Source organism: Tupaia chinensis, unplaced genomic scaffold, assembly GCF_000334495.1.
Source record: "Tupaia chinensis unplaced genomic scaffold, TupChi_1.0 Scaffold000173_1, whole genome shotgun sequence".
In the NCBI taxonomy this organism is placed as follows: Eukaryota; Metazoa; Chordata; class Mammalia; order Scandentia; family Tupaiidae; genus Tupaia; species Tupaia belangeri.
The window spans coordinates 1,136,190-1,150,813 of NW_006159648.1; positions in this window are offsets into that span (position 1 = coordinate 1,136,190).

Genomic DNA, 14,624 nt, shown 5'->3' on the forward strand with positions numbered 1-14,624 from the left:
CACAGAAAGGTGGCGGGGATCTGCGTAATACATGATGTCTGCTAGGCTTACATTTAAAATGATTACTGAGTAAAGCTTTCCTGACTTCACCTGCAAACCCTGTGATTTAAAAGCAATTAGTTGTTCAGAGAGTTCTGAAATGCATTTATCTGAACGCCTTCACAATTATGTGAGAACTGTACCTTTTTGAGGGCCAGCAGGTGGCATGGTGGTTAAGATATTGGATTCACACCTGGTGGACTATGGTTTGAACCCCGGATCCAGTGGCTTGTGAATAACTCTGATCCAGTGGCTTGTAAATCATGCTGGGTGTGTGTGTGTGTGTGCGTGTGTGCGTGTGCCAAAAATCCCAGGTGGAGTCTGGAGGAGAAGGGATTGTGGCATGGCCATTTACCCTGTAGAGTGGTTTCTCACTTCCCCTCTCACTATCTGTCTCTATCTGGTGAGCATACCTGCCCTATGTCAAAAAAAACAAAACAAAACTCACAGAAAACATGTACTGTTTTTTTAAAAAAGTACAATTATATAAATAAAGTACTCAGAATTCAGACTTCATGACTTTGTTATGCTACACACAGTTGTGCTAAATGCATTAGTGAATGTCTTACGTGTGTGTTCCAGTTCACAATCGCCATGTGCCAATCAGAAATGATTAGACTGAGGGGTCAGTTAGTGGCACAGTGGTAACACAACTAGACCACATGGGACAAGTCCTTCATTTGGGTCCTGGGACATCCCTGAGTATGGTGAGCACACACGTGCATCCCTGGGATATGGGTTTGCTTGGCCCCGGGGTGGGCCATGTCATGAGGGTACCTCTTGGTGGTGACTTCCCCTGTTTTGTGGAAGAAAGAAAGGAAATGAAAGCAGGTTCAGATGAGATTAATGTTGTGTGTTGAGAATATCTAGAAGACAGTGGCCAAATAGAAAAGCATATTCCCAGATATTTATAAACTTATTTTTTGTTGCCAGAGAGCTTATGAGCTTGCATGCGAGAGCAACTGAGCAAAGGATCACCTGCCATGGGCATGGGCGTGCTACAGTCCTCTGTCCCTCCACCCGGTCAGGATTTGGGGCATGCACACGCGCACGCACGCGCGCGCGCGCACACACACACACACACACACACACACACACACACATATGCTGCATATGTGCTTTATGCTGCCAGCAGCAGGGCTGGAACCACAGTTGGTCATGTGAGATCCAGCTCCCCATGCATGGGCTTAACCACTGCCCTATGGGGCCAGCCTTGTAAACTTTTTCTTTTTTTAATAACTGAATTACAAACCTGGTAATGAGGATTCAGGTCAAACAAGCAGTAGCAAGCAGGAAGGGGTATCCAGTGTGGGGTTAATTTTTAATCCTAGTCTGGCATTTCTAGTCTTGTTACTGAGAGCGAGTAACCCAACCTCTCTGCCGGGTTTTCACTTCAATGATGTGAAAAGCTCCCTTGTAGTCTTTATGGGTAAAATAGGTAATGACCTCGAAAGCTTTGCACAGTGACTGGAACATACTCTAATTCATCTGTTTCAAGATTTAAATTTCCGGTACATTCACTTTTTGAGAAAGAGGGTTTTGCTATAGGGGTACGTGCTCTATCCAGAGAGACAGAGAGAGAGAGAGACAGAAAAAAAGGAAGAAATCACCTCTTAGGAAGGATGGTCATGCCACGATCCCTTCTCCTCATTCTCCTCTCTGGATTTTGGGCACGCATGCACACACCCCTGACCTGAGTTTTAAGCCACCAGGTTCAGGGCTCAAACTGCAGTCAACTACATGGGAGTCCAGTGAGGTAACCATTATGCCATCTTCTGGTCCCCAGATATATTCACCTTTTAATATATCTGAATTGGATGCATCATGATAACCAGTAATTTATCAGTTTAATTGGCAACATAATATTTTCCTTAATGGTATTTACAGCCCTGCTCTGTTTTATAATTAGAGGGGTCTTCTATTTGTTGAAGTATTGTTCATAAATGGCACATAAAATAATGTTCTGCCCCTTAATTAGAAGTATCTTAATAGTTGATGAACATAGGAATAAGTACTCTGTTCATTCCTTTTTGGTGGAGCCCTTATTTGACTTGGTCAGTCATTGTTTAACAATAGTGTCCATGTGGAGCCAGCAGGTGGCATGGTGGTTAAGGTGCTGGGCTCCCACATGGTTGACCGTGGTTGGAGTCCCAGACCTGGTGGCTTGCTTTTTCATGCCCTCATAGTCTTGCTGTCTCTCTCTCATGAGCACATGTGCCCCATAGCAAATTTTAAAAATCAAATCAGTTAATTAATTAAAAACTTAAAGGGCTGAGTCTGAGTTTCAATTCTCTACCTATCACAGTTTTGAAATTAAGTTATATGTATCTATACATACATATAATTAATAAAATACTAACAGTAAATATAAAACAGTAAATATGAAAGTACTGAACATTTTATAATAGAACAAGTTAATAATTGCTGTGATTTCATTACATCTGCTTCTACACCTCACCAAATTTCCTATAAAACAAATAATCTTGGGGCTAGCAGGTGGCGTGGTGATTAAGGTGCTGGATTCTCACAGGGCCGCCTGTGGTTCAAGTCCCAGGCCGGGCAACTTGAAAATCACAAGTACATAGATAAATAAATGTTTAGGAACAAAAACAAAAGCAAATAATCTCATACAAGGGGTTTTTAAAAAAATAAGATCACCAGTAAAGCATTGAGAGAGCAACCTTTTCGTTTATGTTAATATGTTTTTAAATCTAAATTTCTATGATTTCCCACCAAAGGTAAGTTTATTTTGGTGGCTGTTTGGTGTGGATGTGAGTAACCTATATGTATAGTACAAAAAGGGTATTGTCAACTAGAGACCATGTAATTTTTCTAATAAGAAAGGAAAGCAAAGCTAGCCTAATGATAGAGTGTTTTCTGTTACTGCAGCGAATTATGTGATGAAGGAGACTTGGAGAGCAGGGATGAAAAATCAGAACCAGAACATGACAGGTTGAGAGTTGCAGGAAATGAAACTGAAGGGAGACGGCCTCTCCTTGGCACGGGTCTCTCAGGTTAGCTGAAAGTCGGGCTGAGAACGAAGACGATCCTGTATTGCCCTTTGGTGGTGGATGTCTGCAGACCTGGGCATGAGAGAGCCTTTGGTGGCCTAGTGTGCTTTCAGCAGATTTGTAAATTCAATGTTGATGGGAATGAAAATCAGCAGTAGGGAGTTAGTGCTTTGCCTTATATTTTGATAGATAAATTGCCTAAGGATTTAAAGTCCATCTGTAATAAGGATGATAGATACTGGATAAGAATTAAGGGATTTATTTGGGTTGCTTTTTCCCAGAAAACCAAGATCACTGCATGTTAAAACAGTGTCTTGAGAAAGTGTAAATAACACAGGCTTTACTTGAAATTTCTATTTGGAAATGAAGACTCTCGTATTTCCAAAATGGTATCATTTTAAGATACAACTTTGTGTACGTTTATTTCTGAACGTAGCCAGCTGTATACCAAGCAAAATTATGTTTATGAAATATTAGAGAAAGCAGCAATGCTCAAATATAATTGATATTTCTATTCTTTCACTCATTAATGTTCATTAATACTGTGTAATTAAAAACAGTTGTGTATTCGTTATCTATCACATCCACACTGCTGGAAAACTTTCTGTGGTTGCTTTGGCAAAAGGGCTAGATCACCTTTCTATCAGTTGGCACTCCCCTGTTCCATAAGAAACTATGAAAATAATGGATTCGGTGTATAACATAATTTATAACTATACCATTATCCAAGGGTTTCTTTCTTTCTTTAAAGTAAGGAGCCTATTTTTGAGCCGGATGTTTTCACACTTTTTAGTTGCATAGTTAACAACTGATTTTGTAACTTTTATTTCTTGGAATAAATGGATAATTCTGATCATTGACTGGCTACCTTGGAAACTATTTCTGAGTAGACCCCAGAAAGATTTTTGGAAAAGGAGGTCCATTTTTGTTGTTGTTGACCCTTTAACTACATTGTATAGACAGAGAGCCTCCTGATTGTCACCTTATGAGTTTGGTCATATGCCTCATAGAATTTCTGCTAAATTACAGATTTCACTTTTTGTGAAATGGGGTTGTACATGTACTTTGAACGATTAGGAAAGGCAAAACTAAGTATTAATTTCTAATATTAATGGTGATGTTAAAAATTTGCTTTATTTATAGTTCTTATCATGAATTTTCGCAAAGGTTTAGACGCACACATACATACAAATAGATACCCTATTTGCCTGGATCATATTTATTAGTTGAAGAGACCAGGTATGCTGGGGGTGGGGGGGGAGGTCTTCTCAATGTGACAGAACTCCTTTCATTTCTCACCATTTTATTTTTTCACCTTATATGACCCCATTTTCTCATTCCTTTTTTCCCCTTAAATGCCAGAAAGCGCATGTGTATGTGCACAAGTGTGCAAGAGAAAGAGGAAGAAAGCACTCCCTCTCCCAAGGGCCTGGTCATGCCACAGTCCTTTCTTCTCAATTTCTACATTGTGTACTTTCAGAACATGCCTGTTCTTAAGCTCCTGGGTCCTGGATTCAAACCATCATGAGTCATATAGAATCCAGCCCCTTCTGCACAGCATGTAACCGCTGCACTGTGGGGCCAGCCCAGTGCCCTTCTTTCTAATGGGGGGGTGGTGTTTTCATTATCTCAGGAGATTCCCAGGGGAGTTAAATAAAATACCTTCTGGAATGAAAATTCGTCCCCCTGCCACTTTGATCATCACCCACCGCACTACTGCACTGGCCAATGTTAGAGTACTTTTTTTTGCCCCAGAGTTTCTGCCTTTTTATGTGCAGAATCTTATGTAATCCTCCAGTGGTCATTATAAGTAAGGAAACAGATATAGAGGAAGTTCCTCAAGATTAAAGAACTGGGGGACCAGCAGTTGGCGTAAAGGCTATGTCGCTGGACTCCCACGTAGTCGACTGTGGTTTGAGTCCTGGGCTAAAACTCACACCGGGCGCATGTGTGTGTGTGCCCATGATCCTGAGAGGAGAATGGAGGAGAAGGGATTGCGGCATGGCCATCCCTCCTGGGGGTTCAAGTCCCCTGACCTGGTGGCTGGCTTTCTCACTTTCCTTCTTTCTCTCTGTCTCTCTGGTCAACTTCAAGAAAACAAAACAAAACAAAAAACCAAAAACATACAAAAAACCCCCAAAAAACTGATCATGACTAAAAATAATTATTAAAAAAAAAGATTATAGAACTGGTGTATATTACAGCCTGTATTACAGTTTCTCTCCCACCCCTTAGGTTTTTTTCCATAGGGCACACCATTTGGAGGAGAGAGAGAGACAGAGAGAAAGAAATCTGCTGCAGGGAAGGAGGGGGGAGGGGAGCAGAAGGATTGCCACATTGCAAACCTTGCTCCAACATTCTCCTCCTGGGATTTGGGGCACACATGCACACACCCCCAGCCTGAGTTTCTGGCTACTAGGTCCAGGACTTGAGCTGCTGTCTGCTGAGTGGGAGTCCAGTGTCTTAATCACTGCACCACTTGCTGGCTCCTCCTTACTTTTTATTTTCTTAATGGATATTTTTTTTTACAAATTACTTTGAATATGTTTTAATTACTTTTTAAAAACAATCATTCATCTGTCCATGTAAATAACACCTTCTCTTTTATATATATATATATATTTTGATGTGTGGAGATTTTACTGTCCTGAGAATTTCATGATAATAATAGGGGGGATACGATCAGATTAATTCCGTTTAGACCCTGTTAGCTAGCCTGCATTTGTGAGCCTTCTGCTTGGGCACACAAGCTGCCTGCTCAATTGTGCTAGTAGAGATAACCCTTAATTCCTCTGTATCCTGTTTTTGAATCATTTTGTTAAACAAAAGCTTTTGAGTCTTCTTTTGTTGCAGAGAACAAATGGTTAGATTTTAGGAACTGTAGCTACTTTTGTTATTCACACATACCAGAGCCTTTCAAAATTTATCATTCACATTCTCTGCTCTACACATAATCAGTCATTATGTCAGCAGCTGCCCAGGGAGCCTCACTTCAATTCATTCAGCCAAGTAATAACCATCAGGACAACCCTTTCTACGTTAAAAATAATAATAAAATAAAATATTTAAATAACAGACTTCTTTACTTCTGTAGTTAAAAATTAATTAGTTATATTCTGTAGAAATTCCATTGTACATTTTGACAAGTAGGGAAAAGCAATATCTGTGCTGAAAATTAAATTGATTAGATTGATATGTTTTAATAACAGAAAAGGGTATTAAGGGTTTCATTTCCAAATAAATGACTTCAAGTGATTTATTAGAGGCTACCATAATTTAATCAGATGTCAGCTTTTATTTTGGTAGAGACTGAGCAATCAAAACCTGTAACCATGTGAATAATTATAAATTTTGAAATGCCTTTAATGCACACAAGTATCATGACTCTACTTTTATACATTAGAGGCGATAAGCACAGTAAATATTGCATATTTATCAATAGCTTGCTTTCAAGTGCATGGTGTGTCTGAAATTAAATTAGAAGATAATGGTTGTACATTGCAATTTGTCTTCCCCTCTAGCTTTCTTCTACCCTGCTCCCTTCTCTTTTCTTTCTCTTTTTCAGAGGTTTTTGCCATAGGGCATATGCACTTGTTGCACAGACACAGAGAGACAGTGAGTAGGAAAGTAAGAAATCTCCTCTCCATACTCCACAATTCCTTCTCCCCCATTCTCCTCCTGGGTTTTTGGACATGCATACATGTGTACCCGGCATGAGTTTCAGGCTACCGGGTCTGGGATTTGAACTACAGTTGGCCATGTGAGAGTCCAGCACCTTAACCACCATGACATAGGTTGGTCCCACCTTCCTCCTCTTTTGCGCCTCTTTTCTGTGATGTGTCAGTTCTGCCATGCAATGGCTCATCACCATTCAGAACCTTGAACTAACACTTTATTTATTGTAATCAAAAGCATAAATATAAATATTTATACATGATCATAGTGAGGCTGTCAGGAACACATTTTCACAGAATTCCTTTGTATAATGTCAGGTTCTCCTTAGGTTAAATGCCCTTGATCATGTTATTCTCTACTAGTGAATTAGGTGAAAGCTCATGTTTTTGTTTTTGTTTTGCTTTTTTTTTTTTTCTCCCAGCATCAGTTAATTTCATTCTTACTGAAAAACTCAAGGAAATGAAATGTAAATGCTGACTCAGGTGATCAGGTTGTTGGCAATTTGCTTTTAAGTCACATATGGAATTGGAGGCATCAATCTATGCACACCGTTGCCTCCTTCTGCTGAACACATCATGTCTTTGAAAAGACTTGTTTCACTTTCCAGAGATTATATCAATTTGAGGGGGTTGGGGGGGACTTCAGGATAAATTTAAGTTTAGGTTGGGTTGCATAGAAAAGGTTCATATGTCATGTTACCTAAAGGCATTCGCCCCCTCCCCTTTTTCTTTTAAATGCATATATGAGCTATTGTTAAGGAACTGGGCAGGTCTTCCTATGGAGTTATGTTATAGTCCAACCTGAGGCATAGTCAGTAGCTAACTGAACTGCTGGAGCCAGTCAGCCATGGGTTCGAATCCTGGATATGGGCACACATGATTGACACCCCAATGAGCTTGGAAGGTCAGGGAGAGGGGATCAGGCATGACTAAACCCTGCCGAGGGTGTGTGTGTGTGTGTGTGTGTGTGTGTGTGTGTGTGTGATCCATGCTCTGGCGCTTGCTATCATAAACTTAAGTGAAAAGGTTTATGATTGTATACTTTTTCAGTTATTGGCAAGGTTAACAGTTAACAGTTCAGTCTGGTAGACACCTAAAGCAATAGATATACTTTCTTAAAAGGTTACCAAGAAAGTTGAAATCTTGTAGTGCAATATGTATAAAACCTCCCTTGTCATCATCACTATTATATTCACTTTTCAGGTTTTCACTTGTATTATTTATCATCAAACATTGGAATCCTGTTTTATTATTAGATAAGCAATAGCACCATAGTTAAGAGTGGTTTTTTTTTTTTTTTTGGAATAGCTATAATAATATAGTGAACTGGTACCAGCAGTTGGCGTAATGGCTATGTTGCTGGACTCCCATGTAGTCGACCGTGGTTTGCATCCCTGGACCCGGTGGCTTAAACTCACGCTGGGGGCGTGGGCGTGCGTGTCCAAGATCCTGAGAGGAGAATGGAGGAGAAGGAATTTTGGCGTGGCCATCCCCCCCGGGTGATTTCTCCCTTTCTGTTTCTCTGTCTGTCTCTGTCTTTCTGGTGCATGCATGCGCCCTATAGCAACAAACCTCTCTAAAACAAAAACAAAAATAAACAAAAAGGAATATATTCTACTTGTACTCATTCGTAGTGTATCATTATGTTTTCTTACATTTCTTTTACTGATCTAAAGAACTCAGTTGAAATTTAAGAACAACTTTAAATTCATGATCATTGCGTAAATGCGTTTTGCATATATCATGCTAATATCTTGTCGCCCTGTAATCCCAGGTTACTGGTGTCTTGGCCTTCCTTAACTGCCTCAATACAAATGTGTCTGAAGGGTTACTTGGATTTTGCAGATACTTTAAAATCTGCCAAACAATGAAACATGCTCTAAATGAATAAATCTTGCAAACATATCTGATACAGGATTAATATGAAACTGGAATGGGCAAGCCTAATGAATGCCAAGCGTAATGTACAATCTATTCTTTGAATAAATCATTCAGGAAAATTGCGGAGTGTGTAAATTACATAGCCATCATAAATCAATATCCTGTAGATTGCTTTGCTTTAGATAAGGGGTAGCATTGCAGAGGCCATGACATACTTGAGAGTGAACGAAAGGAAAGCCGTTACAGTGAGAGAGGAACGCCCATTAAGGAAAGGAAATGCTCAGAAAATTGTTACCAAAGTTGAGTACACAAATTACACGTCCCTGGGCTGCTGTGATTTTATGCAGAGCGCGAGGCTAAAATGTGATGACTCATTCTGGTTTTCGCTAGAGAGGACTGAGGCAGGACTAAGTAAAGATGCATAAATGGTTCTTGCAAATCTGCTCTAATGCTTCAGAATGAGTTCTCTAAATCTTAGGGTAGTAGGAGTGGTTTCTTGATAAAGATTTTGTACTCATTGATAAAGCTATGAATCATGCCCTTCGTCCTGCTCTCAGTTTGTTTCAAAAATTAAACTTTTCTTTAAAATGGTGTCATCTCTTTGGAATATATCACAAATACAAAATATTTTTTTTTTTTATAAAAAAGGCCATTTTACCTTAAAAAAAGGGGGGGGCATTTTACTTGAAGTGGTCCCTTTTTATAACTTCTTAATAAAGACACCAAGCTACCTTGTAATCTATTTTCCACTTTTATTGGCTAAAGGGAACAATAGTAACCAGGAATGAAAACATTGTGAGTTTATAATATCAAAAATTGAAAATGTTATCTATACTGGCTAAACAAGTTTTATGAAGAGATGTGAATACTTCTTAAAAGAGCTTTTTCACAGGATCATATTAACTGCCAGGAAGTTTTGCCAAACAGATTTTAAGGGGGAAATCAGGCTATCCTAACTGTCCAAATGTTTTCTCACGTTTCAGACGAGCAGCTGCTGGAAGTCCCTGCCAGTAGTAAACCTTTCAGGCAGAATGTGAGCAGCTGCCAATCTTGTGTCAATATTTTAAATACACTCACAACCATTAACTGGTGTGAAAAATTTCTTTTTCCCCCAAAAGGCCCAACAGTACCTCTTTTTGATGCTTTGCATCCTTTAACTCCCCTAGTGGTGACATAACTGAACATGCAGAGCTAGTCGAGAAAGGAGAGAGTGATTTCCTTGAATAATGAGAGTAAGAATAAATATCAGTTAGTCTGTTGATGAGGAAGAACTTACTAATGACAATAACAATAAAAAGAAGGAATCAATATTATAATCTGGGAATAGTGTTGCTGATATTTAAAGGATGACTTTATTTCATGCTTAGCATAGCAGTTAATTTATTTTTAAGAATTAAAGCCTAGAGTTTGACCTTTAGAGACTTTTCGATCAAATTTGGCAAAGGCAAGGGATAAATGCTTAGAAATTGGTTTGACGGTGTCTATTTTAACTAAACATCAGGAATAGAAATCTACTAGACTCTTAAGATTATAATGTAAATATTATATTAGGGACCAGCAGATAGCGTAATGGTACGTCACTGGACTCCCACATAATCGACTGTGGTTCGAGTCACAGACCCGGCAACTTGATACTTAAGCCAGGTGCATGTGTGTCCATCCCCTTGGGATAATTTCTCACTTTCTGTCTCGGTGAGCACACATGCCCTGTAGTAGAAAAGCAATATATTTATATACTAATATATATTATGTATATTTATATATTAATATATATCCTATATATTAATCCATGGTTTCAAGGAGTTTTCCGTAAGGTGGATGAGTATCCTAAGTATAGCATGTTATTGCAAACATCAATTAAGAAGATTGTTCTTGAGACCAGAATGGGTGAATCCTTGTTTCCTGGAGTAGGCAGGCCTTGGATTTTGAAAGAAGGGTGATAGTAGGGCAAGAGCAATGGTGGAAAGAGAGGAAGGAGCAGTAAGATGAGAGCGATGTATTATACAATTCTACTATTCTGTTTGCAGAGGGGAATTGGCACACAGCCCAAGATGGTGAAGTGAAGGCTGCGAGCTAGAGCACATGGTTAAAAATTGGCCCTGTCAGGTCAGTAGGTGGCATGGATGTCAAGGTGACTGGATCCTACATGGACAACTGCAAGTTTCTAATCCTGGACCTGTAGCTTGAAAGTCATTTCGGGTGTGTGTGCACGCACCCAAAATCCTGAGAAGAGGATGGAGAAGAGACTGGCATGGCCCCATTTTCTATGGGGTAATTTTTCACTTTCCTTCTCTCTCTGCTCACTCTCTCCAGTGAGCACGCATACTCTATATTAAATACTTAAAAAACAAAATTTGTCTTTATATTTTCATCCCCAAATTGGTTTTTGCATTTTTTCTTAAAGGTTGAACAAATTATAGAAGTCACCATTATTTAATTCTTTAACAACCTTTTTCTTTATGTTTGTCCTTTTTCTGTTTTCTTTTTCCTACTTTAAAAAAATTTATTTAGTCATATTTTTGAAAAGGTTAATTTCATCTTTAATGTTTCATCATTCAAGTTTTAAAATTGATAACATATATTACACATTAGCAATTTTTAAAACACTATTTATTTATTTATTGTTTTTACCATAGGGTGCATGTGCTTGCAGGGGCTGGGACTCAAACCATGGTTGGCCATGTGGGAATCCACCCCCCTTAACCACCACACTTCCTGCTGGCTCCCATATTAAGAATGTTTTAAAATGCACAAAAGAAAATCCTAACTCATCATTCACTTTAAATTGGATTATAACTAAAATTATAATGTGATTAAAAAAAGAACATTTAATGCAAATAAAGCAATCTTTATTACAGAATAAGTTAATTTTATTTATTTTAAAAAATTTGGTATAGGGCACGTGCTTTTACCATTCTGGTGCATCCACCAGAGAGAAACAGCAGGGAGGGGAAAGAGAGAGAGAGTGAGAGAAAGTAAGAAAGTAAGCTACCAGGTCCAGGAATCGAACTGTGGTCAGACATGTGAGAGTTCAGCACCTCAACCACCACATCACCTACTGGCCCCAATAATGCAATCTTTTAAAGTCGTCATCTTAGAAAATTATACACTTATTCTAGTGAGAAGGATATTACTGCAATGGTTTTTAAATGTCTCGCTGGAATAATCTTTATAACAAGTAATGGATAGGAATATTAAGTCTTACTGTTTTGCTAAAAACTATATAAATTGTTTCTTTATATCACTTCACTTACCGTGCTTGGCTCCAAATATTTTGACTTAAAAAAACAAAATAGAAAAGAACGACCACGCCTAAAACATAGCAGTATATGAGGATACTTGAGTAAGTTCATGGAAAATCAAATTGAAGTAAGAATTTATTCTGCTGTTGAAAAATTTTGAAATCTGTGCAGTTTTTTTTAAACATAAAACACATTTTTTAATAAACGTTTTTGTCTTTGTCATAGTGTACACATGCTCCTCAGAGAGAGACAGAGAGAGGGAAAGTGAGAAATCACTTCCCCGGGGGAGACTGCCACACCACAATCTGTTCTGTTTTCCTCCTGGGGTTTTGGGCATGCATGAACCTGCACCTGGTGTGATTTTCAAGCTGCCATGTTGGGGACTCAAGCCACATCTGACCCTGTGGGTCAGAGCCTTAACTACCATGCCATCAGCTGGCCCCAATTTTTATGACCCTTTTGAAGGGCCTCTCTTATTGATAAGTATGGACTTTTGAGTACCCCTCAAAACATCAATGAGTTAATATCAATAACCTGTACGACTATCCAAATTTAGAACTCTTGTTTATAAAAGTAACACACCAAACATCTGTGTGTTAGGAGAGTAGCTGGGATACCAATTGTACAGTGGTTCTACTTTCAGAACCAGGGAGATAGGATCCCTACTTTGAACCCCACCACAGCTCTTAATAGCTGTGGGATCCTGAGTGGAAAATCACATCATCTTCCTGTGGATTTGGATTCATTCATCCTTTATTTGGTTCTCTACTAGCAAATTTAGTATTAAATGGCTCTTTTTGTGATTTTCATGTGAAAGTAATTGGGACACAAATTGTTTCTGGAAAATAGTTACATGAGTCAATCTGTCACTTATTTGGTTGCCTTGAGTCTCACAGTTTTATAGTATAGACTAATTGGTTAGGTGTTTCTCCAATTTATATGTCAGGTGGCATTATGAAGTGTCAGAGGAGGGATTGTTAAGGTTGTTCGTACAGCTTTATTTCAGTATTTTGGAAAATGTCTCTGTGCTCTTTTCTCTCTTTTTAAAATTTCTTTATTTTATTTTATTTTATTTTTTTTTTGGAGAGTTTTTTTGCTACAGGGCACATGCGCTCGCCAGCCAGCCAGAGAGAGACAGAGAGACAGGAAGCAAGAAATCACCCCTCAAGGGGGATAGCCACACCACAATCCCTTCTCCTCCATTCTCCTCTTGGGCTCTTGGGGGCATGCACGCACACGCGCCCAGTGTGAGTTTTAAGTCACTGGGTCCGGGACTCAAACTGCGGTCGACTACATGGGAGTCCAGCAACATAGCCATTATGTTAACTGCTGATCCCTCTGTGTTCTTAAGCATACAGGATGAATTTTATGAATGGTTCCCCAGACCATATCTACCATAGTTTTATTCATTCGTTTTATCTCATAAATACTAAAGAGTGCCCACCAGTTTTTGAATAGTTATGTAAAACATGTACTTTACAAGAGAACATGTATTAAACCTTGAACAAACCACAGTTTACAGAAAAGTCTTTAAACACCACCGAGAATCACTGTCCTGTTGCACCAGGTATCACATTCAGGATGAGGCGATGGTAACGCATACCTGGATTTTTCAGGGGGTGTGAACGTGTGCGCTCTCGGACTTGGGTAGCAGCTGCAGCTGCTGTGCACAGATGTGGGAGACACTGGAGTAACTGAGAGGAACAGTGGTGTTTGTGTAGCAGCTGCTGATCATAGTAGACTCTGCAGCTATTCTACCTCGCTCTTCTGCCTTCATGGAGGTGAAGACTTCCTTGCCTGGGATTGGTTTTCCCTTCAGGTAATTCATTCTATCGTTGCCTCTCATTCTTTGCAGTACAATACATTTGCTTTTAATTCAATTGTTGTGCAGTTCTCAAGGGAATACATGCTGCACGATTCTAGGTGCAATTCCCTGTGTGCTTCAGGTCATGGGACTTCCAGCCTGTTTGTTTATATTATTGGGTGAAGCGATTAAATACTCGACCCCACCTTCCTGTTGTGCTACTGAAAATAAGCTACTATGTGGCCATAGCAGACTGTCTTTTCTTTGGATGGTTTTTAAGCTTCATGCCTTCATGTTCATCTTCACGCTTTAATCGTGTATGAATGCTTTTCAGCTTTTGAGTGCTTATCATTCTCTCATTCTTGTGTGCGTTATAATTTTGTGTGTGCGCGCGTGTGTGCTGTGTGGTTTCTTGCAATACAGTGTTTCTGTGATTCTGATCCTATCTGTTTTAACAAGTCCTAAGGGTTTTGATGGGTAAAACTTCTCTCGGGTATCTTTTCATTGATTTAAATTGCATAAATGAGCGTTCCTAACACAGTGAATGTTTACTCAAATCCCAAAGCTTCATGAACATTTGATAAAAGGTTCTTTCCATCTGAAGATAAGCATCACACCTGAAGTGATTCTGACGGTCCTGGAAGTGGATCCGCTGAGCAGTGCCACATGGGGGTCTGCTGTGGGACCCTATGGATTCTGCTGCTCAGGAAGGAAGCAAAAAAGGCGGCATCTTGGGTTATATTTACAACTTGTTAAATTGAAAGATAAGATTGTATTACTTGAAATCAAACAACATATGTGTTGTTAGCAGTAAGTCTTGTGACCCAGTTGTGGTGGCGGAAGCTGCAGGGTGCCATTGAGTGATCTGGGAGCCACACGGGCATGCCAGCTTCAGGCCCTGGGTTGTCCTGTGTGGTCTGGGTGTGGCTGTGTGCACCTGTTGTCCTGCTGTTTGGGAGGCCTGGGGGAGGAT